This window comes from Mesoplodon densirostris, chromosome 7 (genome assembly GCF_025265405.1).
Source record: "Mesoplodon densirostris isolate mMesDen1 chromosome 7, mMesDen1 primary haplotype, whole genome shotgun sequence".
Taxonomy (NCBI): Eukaryota; Metazoa; Chordata; class Mammalia; order Artiodactyla; family Ziphiidae; genus Mesoplodon; species Mesoplodon densirostris.
This window is the reverse complement of record NC_082667.1, coordinates 76,970,701-76,986,555: the sequence shown is the minus strand read 5'-3', so window position 1 is coordinate 76,986,555 and position 15,855 is coordinate 76,970,701. Positions and strand designations below refer to the sequence as shown.

Genomic DNA, 15,855 nt, shown 5'->3' with positions numbered 1-15,855 from the left:
TAATGATCAGAGGGGAATTGGTCTGGGTAGAAGGATTAGCCAATCTAAAGCTGGGAGAGCAAGAAGTAGAGCTTGTTGCATCTGAGGGACTGAAAAAGACAACTGTGCCTCGAACCCCATGAAGGTCAGGGAAAGATGTAGTAAGTGACCAGAGCCCATGGTCCCTGTGAGCCTGGCTAAGTAGTTGAAAATTTAATCTCTTTACAATAGATAGCCTTTAGAGGTTAGAAGCAGTGCAATAATAGCATCTGATTTATGCTTTTTAAAAGACTACTTTGACTGTTGAGTGTCCTACAAAAGCAAAATACTTTTGTCTCTATGAAGTGCAGATAGTAAATTTTAAAAAGCCCAATGAGCTCATAAGCAGTTGGTTTACTAAGTGTAATCATTTATCTTAACTAGACTTCATTAATATAAGCTTGGTGACCTTGGGGCCCTGGGACATATTAGATTAGGGAAACCCAACTATTTTCAAATAGTGTGATTTGAAAAATTCTCGAACTTGTTGGGATTCAGGAAGATTATTTTATTGCTGGGCCTGGATGGGAAGTTTAGAATAAGAAAAGAAAGTATGATGGCTGGCTTCCATCTATTCTCCCTTTCTGTGGGAGAAATATTGATGGGGTGACTACTTTGCTGTTGACCCAATGCTTAAATTTCAGAGCTAGTTCAATCCAGTAAATATTTGCTGAACAACTATTATATGTTAGGCACCTAGCTGAAACTGGGAATATAAAGAGAATAATTAATAATAAAAGCAGGTATTACTAACAAGAGACAGGCACTGTGCTAATGCTTAACATGCACCATCTCAAGTTACATTAATTTACACACTAAAAAAACAAGAAAAAAAATTCATTCTGAATCTGCTTCTGTGGTCCCAGTGTTTAAACTTCTTGGACTTCCCCACTGTCTATTACTGCTTTTACAAATACAATCTCGTGGTCTATTCGTGAAGGAAATGAATACACCACATCTAAAATAGCAAGGAATGTGGGTTAGATGCTCTAGGGTCTTGTCATACTCTGCCATTTACTAATAAACCACTTACGTTCTACAAATTGTAGGTGCTCATTTATAAAACGAAAGGGAGTAACTCTACATGAACTATAGATTTCTCCTACTCTAACATTTCATAACTTTCTAAGTTCTTTTCTTAAAATTTCTCTATATTATCATTAATTTTAATTAAAAAATAAAAATATAACTCTTTTGAAAATCAAAGAGTAATTCCCGTAGTCCTACAATAATGGGATAATTAGTTCTGAAACCTGTCAAGTGTCATGTTTCATATGAAGAGAAAGTCATATTAAATAATTTTAAAAAATTAAACATGGACTTTGTAGCACAAAGACAAGGTCCCCCCCAAATGGTGTTGCTTTATTTACTAGAAATGTTCAGCTCTGCATTAAAGTTGAAATAAAATAAATATATTAATTTTGAGGTGCAAAAATTTCTTATGAAAATCAATTTTTCTTTTCTGTCCATACAAACAAAAGTATGGAATGACATTAGAGGTCAGGTTTAATTGGTAATAGAATGTAGCTTCTTGATATTTTTGATTTTAGGAAAGGAGAATATCAACATCAAAACTTTTTTCAACTTTACGTTTATTTAAAATGAAGCCATATTTTCCTCTTATAAAAAGAGAGTTCAACTAGAACTGTCCATTTTCTCATCTGTAAAACAAGAGCACTGAATCAGCTGACTGTATTCATTCAGAACTCAATTTCCTTATCTTATGATCACTAAGCTTCTCCCTAAATCTAACATACTAAGGTTCTAAGGAAAGGAAAATATATTACTAACGACATGTTTTGATTTTAGTTTCTTAGAGTTCAAATGTCCACCATTCACCTTGGTCTAAGCTTAAGGAATCATTCAAGGGGATACAATGCAGATGGGAGGAGAAAACAGAACCCTCACACAAGCTGTGCTGTGTTGCGATCAGCCTTCCATTTGAAAAATAATCTTCTCTATAGCTTTAAAGTGATAACTTTGTACCTGCAATGCTTCTTGTTTCAAACGGATTTTCTCTGGCTCCTCCTGAACACGTTCTGAGGAATCATCGACCTCTTCGATTTCTGAGGAGGAAGGACTCTCTACTGTCACAGTCACAGGAAATTCTGATGGACCTGAGTGTCACAAGAAGAAGATAGGAAACCACAGAGTTGTTAAATTAAAGTGCAAAGAAAGAAGACAAGATTGTATAAAAGACAACACAAGCCAGATACCAAATATCCAAATATTAGAGGACATTTAACAAAAGTGATCTGAGGTATCATTATTTATAAATGTCTCTCACTGCTCTTTAGTGTAAAATAGGCAATGACTAAGTAAAAGTACAGTAACTTATTTTTGCTATGTTACTGTACAGACCTCTGCTGTACGTAGTTAGGATTAGTAATGGGAATTGCCCATATTATTTTATTAAGTTTCTTTCACAGAAGCCAAGTTAAGATCCAAGGTAAACATTTCTTCTCAGATCAACTTTATACTGCAAATGAAAAATTTATTCTTCACCATCAGACAAAAACAGTCTGGAAGAAAATGTAGTTTTTCAGAGGAAAATACATCAGTAAAGGGACTGATGAATAATCAGGAAGTCAACATATCTAAACTGTGAATAATAGACATTAGAATTTAAAAAAATAAATCACATACACATACACAACTAAAACTGACGCATCAAAAATTTCATCTTCTCACCACCCTTAAGCCAAAACTAGGGCAACAATTCTCCCAGCAAGCTTCACTGCCACTGCAATGTTGTTCAATAGGACATTTCCAAACATTTAAAAACTGACCTGGCCACAACCCCATAAAAGTCTATAGATCATAAAGAACTGTGCTGGGATTATATAACCACGCAGAAGACAAGTCACTAGGACATCATTTTGACAACAAGCAGCAAACCCTGCAGCATAGGAAAACCCTAACAGGAGAACGAGGTGCACACCCTTCTCTCTGGGAATGCAAGGCCAGGACTGACACCCAAGATGCTCTTCTCTCAACCTCAGCAGTGGTGCCTTTCACAGAGCAACTATGCAGTCTCCCAAGACCACTGGGAAGGAGAATCTGATACTGACAGTATTAGCTTGCCATAAGGCCATAAGCGAGGGAATGTGTGTGGCCTTGGTGAGAGAGCAGAGGTTTGGGAGATGTTGCTTTATATTGGCTTTCAGATCAGGAATTTGTACATATAGCCCGCAAACAACGTTTCTTGAAAACATGTGAACATTCTTGAGTATGACAGCTCCATGTGAGGGGTCAGAAATGGCAGTCAAGTTCGTCTCACTGGGTAACAGCTGATTTGCGGACTGGAAAACAGGATTCCTTGTTTACAGACATAACCACAAGGCTGCCATTTATGCGCCAAATCCACACAACTACACAGTTGCATTGGGAGAGCGACCAAACATGTTTTACATGGATTTATTTCAGAGAGGGAAATGCTTCTTGTAAGGCTCTGTCAGTTTAAAAAGCAAGAAGAATGACCATCCACCTTTCCCAATTCAAGCCGTATATATCATAAATATGATAGCTACAAACCACCAACTGATTACATACATCACGAGCTTTGATGAATGGAAAGCCCCTAAAAAGATAGCAACAAAACGAAGTTAGATCTTCATGTAAATACATCACCAGTTAAACCCAGTTAATACAACTATTTAGTAGTATGAACAGTATCCATACAGAATTGTGTATAAAAATAAATAAGCTCAAAACAAGGACCTGGAGGGCTCTGCTACGGAGAAAACACAACAGAATTCAGCCTAGTGGCTTGCTAATAACTCTCTGAACTGCTGAGAGGCCCCTTCAGCTCCTATGTTCAGGATGGTTGAGATTTCAGTCTCTCTTCTTTAAATGGTGATATTAATCGTTCTCTAATTTACCACCCTGTGTGACGAGGATGGACCTGCGATTAAGTGTCTCAGGAAGAAGATAGGAAACCACAGAGCTGTGAAACTCAAGTGCAAACACTGGGGATTCAACACTATAGATTATGCAACAGCAATTCACATTACCATTTGCAAAAAAGTAGTCGGTTGTCCAGTGGGGATTAGAAACATCCATTTAACATGAGCAACTGAACAGATATTTGACACAGTAACTACTTCAAGTACTATTTAAAATCAATTCTCTTTGTTTTCTTAAGCAATTGTTAATCCCCAATTTCCTGATTACTACCAAGTAAGTCACCTGAAGATCATCTAGAGCCATCTATTTCACTTAGCAAGCCTAAAGCTATAATTCAACCATTTTATTTACTGTTCTGTGACAAAAATTACTATGAACAGCTATCCCCTGGATAAGAAATCAGGTAATGCTAGTTTGACTCACTAAATCGGATTTACTGAGTTAATAAGCCAGTTGATTTAGAATAGGTCTAATGCACATTTTTCATCCATTCTGCATTAAACTATTTCCCATGCCTAAAATGTCTTTTTTCCCATTCGTACGTCTCCAAATTCCTACTTCTGTGCTGTAGGGCTTCGCTCAACTACACCTGCCTTTAATCAAACTTTCCTCACATGCACAATTGGTGATCATTTTAGTCTCCTCAAGACTCCCACGGAGTTACCTCTGTTGTGACACTTGAGAAACAACTTGAAACTCCCAATTACTTTTAATTTTTCTTCCTTAGAGGGCTCATTAGGCAGCAGCCATGTGTGAGTTACCTTTTGTCCTCTACACAAAGCACCAGAGACCACCCACATAATACAAGTTCCAAAATAAAGAACTCTAAATGACTGAAAAAGACAGGGAACGCAAACAGGTTACCTGTTGCTTTTTGCACTTTCTGCAGGACACAATGGCCGGAAACCAGACACTCCAGGTGGTAGCGCTTCAGGAGGGTAACATTCTTTACCAGCAGAGTGTTTCCTTCCATTACTTACAGGCTTCTTTGCGGCCAAGACTACGTTTGACAAAGCATGAAAACAAGGAATCAAGATGCACCAAGGGTCTACAGAGCAACTGTCACACGTGCACACGTCGAAAGGAATCAAGAAGGCACTTGACAATGATGCCAAGCCCATTAAAAAGAGGATCGTTTTGTACAAAGGTTTTACATAAGCCAGCATTTTTAAAACATATACGTTCTCTACAGTAACAAGTTATTTTAACTAAAACAAAAGTATTGACATGTGCAGAAATGCAAAAATAAAGTTTAAAAAAAATCCCAAAGTATGATACATTTCATGTATCATGCAGAAACACTCAAGTTTCCTGAATCGTAGAACACCTTTGGCATTTCTGAATCTCAAGGACACAGAAACACAGATACACCCATGACTTCTGCCAAACAGAATCTTCAGAAGTAGACCAAAAGTTAAATTTAAGATGAATTTTTCTATGTAAAAACAATACAAGTTATAAGGCTGCAAGTTGCTGGGGGGTAGGTGAGTCAATTTTACCTTCCTATAAGCCTGTCAACCTTCACTGCTCCTTTGATTTCATATAGAAAACACACAAAAAAACATATGAAACCCACTGGATGAAAGAGTGAAATGTGGAGACTTACCCTATATTTCAGTAGTAAAGAGGCAAGTATCTTTATATGAAACATTTGGTTGCAAAAACTAGACCTACGTGTTAATATTTTACTTAGAACAAGCCATATATTAAAATTCACATTTAAATATTTATTTGAATTTATTGAAAACAAACATCATAGGTTAAAATGGTTATATTTATCCTTCAAAGCTACTGTATTTTATGTTATTTATTTATTTTAATAGATCTTGATTGGAGTATAATTGCTTCACAATTCTGTGTTAGTTTCTGTTACACAACAAAGCGAATCAGCCATATGCATGCACATGTCCCCATATCCCACCCTCTTGAGCCTCCCTCCCACTCTCCCTATCGCACCCCTCTAGGTCATCGCAAAGCACCAAGTTGATCTCCCTGTGCTATGCTGCTGCTTTCTACTCTATTTTAGCAGCATTAGGATGCAGGGTAAAATGGAGTGTATGCGGTAATATAGGACAAATATTTCATAGAGTGTAGCTTATTGATAATCACCACACGATCCTGTGTCATTTACATGCCTCTTAAAAATATATAGGAGGGCTTCCATGGTGGCGCAGTGGTTGAGAGTCGACCTGCCGATGCAGGGGACACGGGTTCGTGCCCCGGTCCGGGAAGATCCCACATGCCGCGGAGCGACTGGGCCCGTGAGCCATGGCCGCTGAGCCTGCGCGTCCGGAGCCTGTGCTCCGCAACGGGAGAGGCCACAACAGTGAGAAGCCCGTGTACCAAACACACACACACACACACACATATATATATATGTGTGTGTGTGTGTATGTATTAAAAATTTTTTAAATTACACTTTTCTTGTTAGGAGATTAAAAAATTTCTAATAAAATTCCCATCTTTTATTAGGCATACATAAGTACAATATAAATGTGACACAATTCACACCATTATTTCACCCCTATACTCACCTGGATCTAGGTATATACACAGATACTGATTTGGCTTACCTCTATGTCTCCAAATAACTGAGGCAAATACAAAAAAAAGCCCAAGAAATAAAATTACTCTTAAAAGAGATCAATGAGCTTGTATACTTCAGTTACATTTCCACTTTGTTTAATCATGCTAACTAAAAAAAAATGTTTAACTGTTCTCATTCCATGATGCCCTATTATTCTGTACTAATTTTACAGAATTCCTAATATGTTTTACATATACATGTTTTATTTATATATCTTTCCATTTCTAATATCATAGCAAAAGTCAAGGTAGCTATTTTAAGAATGCTTTACATATGATATAAATTTTAAATAATAATATCTAATTAGTGTGATATCACAAATCTTAACTTCTTTGAATGTACTATTTGATTATTAAAATATCACTCTCTTGAAATAACAATTGGCAGATGATCATAAGCTTTTTTTTGACTTCATAAACACTCTTAACAACTTATTTAATACACTATTGTCCAAGCAAGTTGATTAATAGAGAATCAAAAACATACAACTTTAAGTAGAAAAAAAAAAAGCTGTATTTATGAAGATGTTTACAATAGTTTATTTGAGGTTATTTCCAATTTTTCACCAATTTAAAAAATTGACCTACTCAATGAAACCTTGTGAATGCAATGTTAAAAAGTATAACTATGAATCACAGAATTTAAATTTAGTATGAAGAGATAAGAATGGCAAATTATATTGAAGCTATGTGGAATTATGTTTATAGACAGCAGGAAGAGAAAATAAAAATGTAAATATTGCTTGATAGGATAATGGGATTAGAAGTGGTCTTTTAAATTTTTCATTTTTATGCTAATACCTTTATAAAACCCCAAAATCTTCAAACAACACACTTTTTAAAAATTGTGGTAAACTACACAAAACAGAAAATTTATAATTTTAACCATTTTAAAGTGGACCGTTCAGTGATATGAAGTCAACAAATTTTTAAAACTTTCAGAGGGCACCTGAATAAAACATGTGTTGTCCACTGCTGATTTTAATGTATCTGGTATATAACTAAAGTCACCACAAAACTCGTTCTGGGAAATTGGCAGATCATAAACATAAAAAATTTATTTTGCTTTTTATTAAACCTTATTGTTTTGCTGTTTCAAAATTCAAATTTACTCACAAGAAAGAGTCAGTTTCATATTAGATTTGGTTTCACAAATGCTGCTCCTGCCATTCATTCTTATCACCAAAAAAAAGACTATTTGTGACTAACGATAATATGTTACAGAAAATAAAAAGTTAAAAGGTTTTCAAGCTGCATATCTGGGAACCTAAATTAAAGCATCACACAACATTTTCAAAAACAGAAAAGCCATTTGATTTGACTCAAATCTTAGTTTTAAGATGGCAGAAAGTACCTTGATAACTTTCTTTTAAGAAAGAAAGAAAACCAAGCCATTAAAGAGAAATTCTTCCGAGACAACTGAAACATGTTATATACCTCTGACTTGGCACTCCTTCCAACTGGAGAACTTTTTTGGTAACTGTTTTCATCACAGAATGATCTAAAGTAAAATGAATTGAAATTAGAGTAATTATTTTCCAATGAGTGGCTATTTCCATTTAAAACCAAAAGCCAACTAATTATTGCTTTTCCCATACATTTAAATATGAAATCTACATTATATAATTATACACTTATTTCCCCCTTTGTGTATTCTAATTTCTTCCTCAGAAACCTAAGATGCCATCTTGCAGACTGCCCACAGTGGCTACTATTTTGGCAGCAGCAAAGGTCAACTTTAAACATTTTGCATCTAAAGTGGCTTTGGACACCTTTGGATACAAAGTACAGTCTGAGCACCGTCCAGACGCTTAGATACCTAAAGAGCATCTAAGATATCAAACCAGGGCATCCAAGATAACAAACCAAGTCCTGATATTCCCTCAAAAGCTGCTCCTCCCATCAGCCCCCTTCTTCTAAGTGATACTACCCAGTTGCACACATAATCATCAACGACTTGTCTCCTTGTTACTATTTCCTTCATACCTCACATCTATCTGCAGGTCTTGATAGCTACACCCTCAAAACACAACCTGAATTCAACCACTTTTCACTTGCTGCAAACTTCCAACCTAACCTGGCCATAAACATCTCTTATTTGGAGCACTGTGATAGTCTCCTAATTGGTCTCCCTGTTCCTCTTCTTTTTTTTTTTTTTTTTTGCGGTACACGGGCCTCTCACTGTTGTGGCCTCTCCCGTTGCGGAGCACAGGCTCCGGACGCGCAGGCTCAGCGGCCATGGCTCACGGGCCCAGTTGCTCCGCGGCATGTGGGATCTTCCCGGACCGGGGCAGGAGCCCGCGTCCCATGCATCGGCAGGCGGATTCTCAACTGCTGCGCCACCAGGGAAGCCCCCTGTTCCTCTTCTTTATCCTCCCAAGGCCCTTCTCTATACCAGGTCACCTTATTCAGATACGATTTGGATCATGCCTTTTTCCAGTTCAAACCCCTCTACTCATTTAGAATAATCCACATCTTTACTCTGGCCTTCAAGACTTTACAAGAGCAGACCCCTGGCTAGCTCCTTGACCTCATGTCATACCACACTCTTCTTCACTCGGTACTCTGCCCAGATTGGCCTCCTTGCTTTTCCTTAAATACTCCACCCACCTACATGCCTACATACTCATTGCCTCCTTGTCCTGGAATGTGCTTACTCCACATCTTCCATGGCTTGCTCCTCTCTTCATTCAGGTCTCCGTTCAAATGCCACTTCTCCAGTGAAGCTGTCCCCTAACAAACCTATCCAATGGAGTCCTACTTGCTCTCCCTCTCTCTCCTTACATTAAGATAGTTTTGCACTTCCTACTCTCTAAAATTATATGACTTATCTGTTTACTCATTTCTATTTGATCTCCTTCACTAGAATGTAAGCTCCATGAGGGCAAGACTTTTGTCTGTCTGGTTCACTGCTTTATCCCTAGTCCCTAAACCCGTATCTGGCACACAGAAGATGATTACAAAATTACTTGTGAATCTCACGAATAAAGTACTCCTGGCAAGAATTCAGAGGTTGCACAGGAAAGAAATAATGGTCTTGGTGGAAGCAGGCTTAGTATCTAGGTTCACCTCTATTCAGAGCAGAGATAAGAAAAATTTACAAGTATAATTCACTTTAATTAGTACAGTAGCTGCTAAAAACATAAGGGAAGTGCAACACAGAAAAGTACAGTTGAAGCTTGAACAACATGGGTTTGAACCTCGCGGGTCCACTGACACACGCATAGTTTTCAGTACATATGTACTATCGTCCTACATGATCCAAGGTTGGTTGAATCCACAGATGTGGAACCACTGACTATAAACTTATACCCAGATCTTCAACTGCGTAGTGGTCGACACCCCTAACCCCACGTTGTTCAAGGGCCAACTGGATATGACGAGGAAAGTTAAACACATTAAGTTTTAAAAAACTGTCAATACCTGAACAAATTCTTTTTGTTTTGCTATGTGTTCATCAATTTTAAAAAAGTGACCACATACCAACAAGCAGGTTTTTTCTTATATCCAGAACGAGCAGAGTTCTGTTGGTTTCAAGGGCCTTTAGGAAAGCCTTTGCTCCTTCACTGGTGAGGCCGCACTGCTGCAGGTCAAGTGCTTTCGATGAAAGACAAAAGGTCACTTGCTAACTCTACAGATTTAACATATAGACAACTCTCATTTTCTAACGTGTGGAAGAGTCCTGCACAAGACAAGTCATGGCAGGTTTGTAATTTTGGGTATGGAAAAAAACAGAAACATATACGCACACACATAATGCATAAGCCAATTTAAAGACCTCTTCTTGGATGTGCAATGATAACCCTGGCTTTAGTACCAATAAATCAGACAACATATTTTACAATTACAGAACTGAAGAATAACTGTATAGAACCTATGAGCAAAAAGCATCACAAAATGAATCTCAGTTCATAATTAGCAAGGGCGGCAGGGGCATGTAAACCTCACAAGCAAAACCTGGTGGAGCTCAGAAATGCACTGCATTCTTTTGATCATGATCTTCAGCTCCAAATCACACTTGAAACTACTTCAAAGGGGAAAACAAAATAGAAGAAATGTAATAACTGTTAGTTTTAGAGGAAAAAAAGACAAGTCTAAGAAGTTACAAATAATAAAAACTTTCAACAATGTGTGAATAGAGAATACATACTAAAAACCTATCATGGAAATATGATGGTCAAGAACGCTCGCAGTAAAACGTCAGACAAAAACCAGAAAAACTGATCATGAATTCTAGTAGTTCTGGGGCTGAACAACCTACTCATTTAAACCAAAGGGATCATCACTAAAGCACAGGGATTAAAAAATATTACATGAAAGGAAACTATCATGAGTCTTTTGTTTAAGTGTTGTGTGGACCATCACATTAAAATAACTGGAGTCTTTCAACACCCCCATGACACACAGAAATAACAAGTCAGACATACGGATCTGACAGGATATGATACAACCCTTACAAACTCTCACTACAGAAGAACGGACACAGGGTATAATTAACCAAATAGCCAAATTAATACAAACAGCCAGTAAACCTCACCAGTCAATCAAATGAATAAAAAATAAAACACAATGTGGTTATTCTCCTATCAGATGAAGCCAAGATTCTGTAAGAAAAGCCTTTAAATAATGTCTATACCCTTTGGATCCAACAACTCTCTTTCTAAGAATTTAACCAAAAGAAATAGTCAGAGATACAGGTAAGGATATATATCAGAGTACTATTTGTAACTGAAAAACTGGACAAAGCTTATATACAAGAATGGATAAGCTATGTGCACTGTGGCATATTCATATAATGGAATACTGAACAATCACAAAAAGTGATGTAGGAGATGCAAATTTACTGACTTGCTAAAATGCTCATACTAAATTAATTGAAAAAAGTTATAAAATTTGGAGTAAGCCCACTTGCATAGTAGAAAATGGAGAGGTACTCATTTTTGTAGTTTTACATTTTTTTACAAGTGCTACAGGCCAGTGTTTGTGAGAGGCAGGCTTCACATCTACTGTTGGGGTGGACTACAAATTGGCATAGCCTTTCTGGGTGGTAATTTGGCCATGTGTATCAAATGTCTTAAAAATAGGTCACACTTAGTCATTCCACTTGTAGTACCTTATTCTACAGAAGTAATCCCGATGGACACAGAGATGTATATACAACGTAATCACATTGTTTCTGACAGGGAAAAGCAAACTGTCTAAATAGAATTGCAAAGAATTGATTAAACTATGGGACATCAATACGACGCAATACTACATGATACATCATTAAGTGAAAAAAGCAGGAATGTGAAATAGCAAGTATACTACAATTCTATTTTTGTAATCCCTAAGTGTACATATATATTTGTAGAAAAAAAAAGACTGAAAGTATATACACCAAAATGAACAGTGATTATATCTGGGTATTAAAATGATAGGTAATTGTTCTCTTGTTACTCTGTATTTTCTATATAGGATATATGCAACTCTTAGAGAAAGTTTAAAAGCAAAATAAAAGCTATCAGTAAAATGAGGCTTAAAAAAACCTATCACAATAGTATCATGCCAAAAGCTAAGCATATTAAAAATTCAATATTTTCAACTTTAGAATTTCCCTCTAAGCCATAAATCCTCACTAAGAGATTCTGCCAAAGCACTTGCACCCAGGTCACCAATGAGCGTGTTGCAGTTCAGAGTGATGTGCCTCAAACCAGCCATGCAGTCAAGATCACGTCTCCTGGAATGAAGACTCTCAGCCCAGGTTTCTTCATGCCTTCTGGTAGTCTGATACTTCAAAGATTTAATGGGATGAAATGAAGATGCTTGAATAAGGAAACAGGGTGTGCCTGAGTATGGCTTCTTATGTCAGAGATTTACACACACACACAGATCAAGCATATATGCCAGGAGCATCAACCTGAGAAATTCAACAGTCACTTCTGGTTTACGAGTCCAGTGACCCAGATTCTGCTCGGTCAGTGATTAGATTCTAGCCACTGCATTTCCTGTTTCTGAACACTTATGTAAAGTTGGACAACTCAATTACAGTCTATGAATTATTTTCCTTATCTTCTAAGTCAGGGAATTGGTTCTAAATTCTATCTTTGCTGAGGCCCTATATTTCATCATCCTGTCCTCCAATGGCCTCCAAACACCTGACTGGGCAAACCATAAGAAAACTTTTTAATATGCATCTTATTTATTAACAAATTATATACACAAAGTTCCATACATAGAATTTATGTACATGATAAACTACACAGATTTTTTAAAATAATACAAAGGTAAAAAATGTTCTAATATTTTCTTTTCCTAACTCCTAAGGCATTATTTTATTTTACTTATTTTTTTATAAAGATTTATTTATTTATTTGTTTGTTTGTTTGTTTGGCTGTGCCGGGTCTTTAGTTGCAGCACGCCGGATCTTTTAGTTGTGGCATGTGGGCTCTTAGTTATGGCAGGCACGTGGGATCTAGTTCCTTGAGCAGGGATCGAACCCAAGCCCCCTACATTGGGAGCACATAGTGTTAACTGCTGGACCGCCAGGGAAGTCTCAAGCATTATTTTAAAAACTATATTTACAAAATGTATCTCACATGCTACCTAGGGCGTGCACACAAGCTTTAGAGGCGTGGACTATGCAGAGCCAGTCTGATGTGCATTGGGAAAATAATGGTTTGACATTTAAGCAAAAGTACTGTCTTGAAGACATTCAGTTCTTTATATTCATAAGGTAAATTTTGGTAACAGGGAACACTGACTGTCAATGAAAAAAGTCTTATTACATTCCTGAAAAAGTAAAAGACTCAAAGTGCCTTTGTTACTCTAAAAGGAAAATCATTAGTGTCATTTTTCTATTAACAATAACTTATTAAAGCTCCAAGCAGAAACAACAGCAATCACTTACACAGTGCTTAGTATGCGCCAGGCACTATTTACACAAATAAGTGCATTTAAACCTCATAATGAGGCATAGAGGTTAAGTGATTTGCCCATGGTCACGAGCTATGAAATGGGAGAAAGGGAATTTGAACCTAGGCCATTTGGCTTCTGCACCCAAGTTCCTGACTGTTTTCTACCTCAGGGGTCAATGGACTTGCCCTGTATAGGCTCAAAGAAGTTTTCAATTTTTAAAATCTAAATTTAAACATTTCCACATTTGTGGGCTATACAGTTTCTGTTGCAACGACTCTGCCCCACTGGTGTAGGGTGAAAGGAGCCACAACTACCATGTAAACAATGGGTGCGACTATGTTCCAGAAAAACTTCCTTTACAAAGCCAGGCGACGGGCTGGATCTGGCCCACCAGCCAGAGTTTACCTATCCCTGATCTGCACCATCAAACTATTAAAAAGCCTTCATGTCAAATTATTAACTAACTTTAGGCCTAAATACAGTCATTATAACCACTGTAAAGTTGTTAAGGCATTATTTTAAAAACTGTATTTACAAATTGCTGATGTACTGACTTTTATTAGTTTAAAAACTACAACAGCTAATAAACACTTGATTCATTTAAGTCTTGAAGACTAGAATGGCATAGTTTCTTCACAGTATTACAATAAAAGTTTTCAGTAAAAAAACATACATAAAAGTATTATTAGGTATTATATATTAAATCTCTTATTTCTAAAATTAAGTGGACTATCTTTACTAAATGGTAGAATCCCAAACTGAAAACTGGTCATATTCTTTCTGCAAAATAAAAGCTGTGCTCACATGTATCAAAAGACAAAAATTAGGGCTTCCCTGGTGGCGCAGTGGTTGAGAGTCCGCCTGCCAATGCAGGGACATGGGTTCATGCCCCGGTCCGGGAAGATCCCACATGCCGCGGAGCGGCTAGGCCCGTGAGCCATGGCCGCTGAGCCTGCGCGTCCAGAGCCTGCGCTCCACAATGGGAGAGGCCACAACAGTACCACACGCACACACACACACACAAAGACAAAAATTAACTGCCCTCTGTATCAATATATTAATGTGTTTCAATCACATATGTTTTCATGAAAGTTTAAACATAAAATCACCTTTAAGATCTAGGCCATGGGATCTGCTCCATGCCATGTCAGAATACACCCCGTGAAGTTTACTTAACTTGTCTTAAGTGTGATAGAATTCTTTATACCTTGACAAATAACTAAAAGGAAAAAAAAAAAAAAAACCCCACACACAATAAGATGAAGAGCCTATACATTTGTCCATCTTGACTTATTTGCTTTTCTTGAGTCAGTTGCAAGTTTATAGCCACATTCTCAAAATCATTAACTACAATCTTCCCAAACAGGCAATTGACGAACAGATGCATTCTAAAACTTGTCAGTAACAAAGTGCTATTCCAGTTTACAGCAACAGTTTAATTCTATTTAGATACTAAAACTGAATACGCTGAATACTGCAAACTTGATTCCCAACCACTCAGCAAAGTACTACATACCTTTTCAGATATAGGAAAAAAAAGAAAAAAAAGAAAAAGCATACAATTCTTCCTATTTTCATTTCCAAAGATACATCCCAATCTTAATGATCAATCAGTGATTTAAACGTCAACTATAAACCCAGTATACTGCTGCTATGCAGTGTACTAGAGCAATAGAAGAGAGAGGACCTCAAACCCTCTGTTCCCTCAAATTCAAAGGCAGGCTTCCTGACCCCTCCAGACCACTACCGGACACAGGGAAGGCACACTAATGTTTCAGGACCCCAACCAACAGTCACCTGCTTTGTGATTACTTCCGTGACACACCCCTCACCAACACCACTGAGTTTGCTGCTCCTACGGGACGTTACATGTATTTACTATGTTAACACATACCACAGTGCATCATAATTATGATTGCAGATAGATGTTCTAACAAGAGAATGATGACTTTTTTGCTCTTTACATCTTGCTATTTCCCTTCCCATAATATTTCTTGAAGTGAAACCATAAAATATAGACAAACACAAAAAACAGAAAATATACAAAACATGTGCTTTGCACCTTAACGCAAACTTAAGTAAAATGAGTTCTGACAGTATCCAGCATGACAAACTTCCATGGTACAAATGAGAACGGACCAAGGTTTGAGCAGGTACAGGAGACAATCCAGGCATGAACAACACCAAGGAAAGGTAGACAGGAAGTAACATGGTGTGTAGGAAATCACGAGACCAGTCTGATGGGAAGAGACTTAAACAAGACTGAAACTCACTTTCTAAACCTCCATCTCCAATTGGACAATTCGCAGGACACAGGTGCACCAAAGTGGCCAATTTATTCAATCCCTTTAGTATGGAGGAAGAGTTTAAAATGTTACTGGTTTAATTTGCCCCAAAAGCAACTCTCAACAGTTATGGCCTCTGTCGTCGGAGCTTTGTATGAAATTA

The 15,855-nt window shown here is 37.3% G+C and overlaps 1 pseudogene; it reads right to left on the bottom strand.

Annotated features, from left to right (window-relative positions):
- Window positions 1-1,947: 1,947 nt before the first annotated feature.
- The window catches only part of LOC132494202 (centrosomal protein of 78 kDa-like), an 83,263-nt pseudogene continuing 69,355 nt past the window's right edge, over window positions 1,948-15,855 (bottom strand).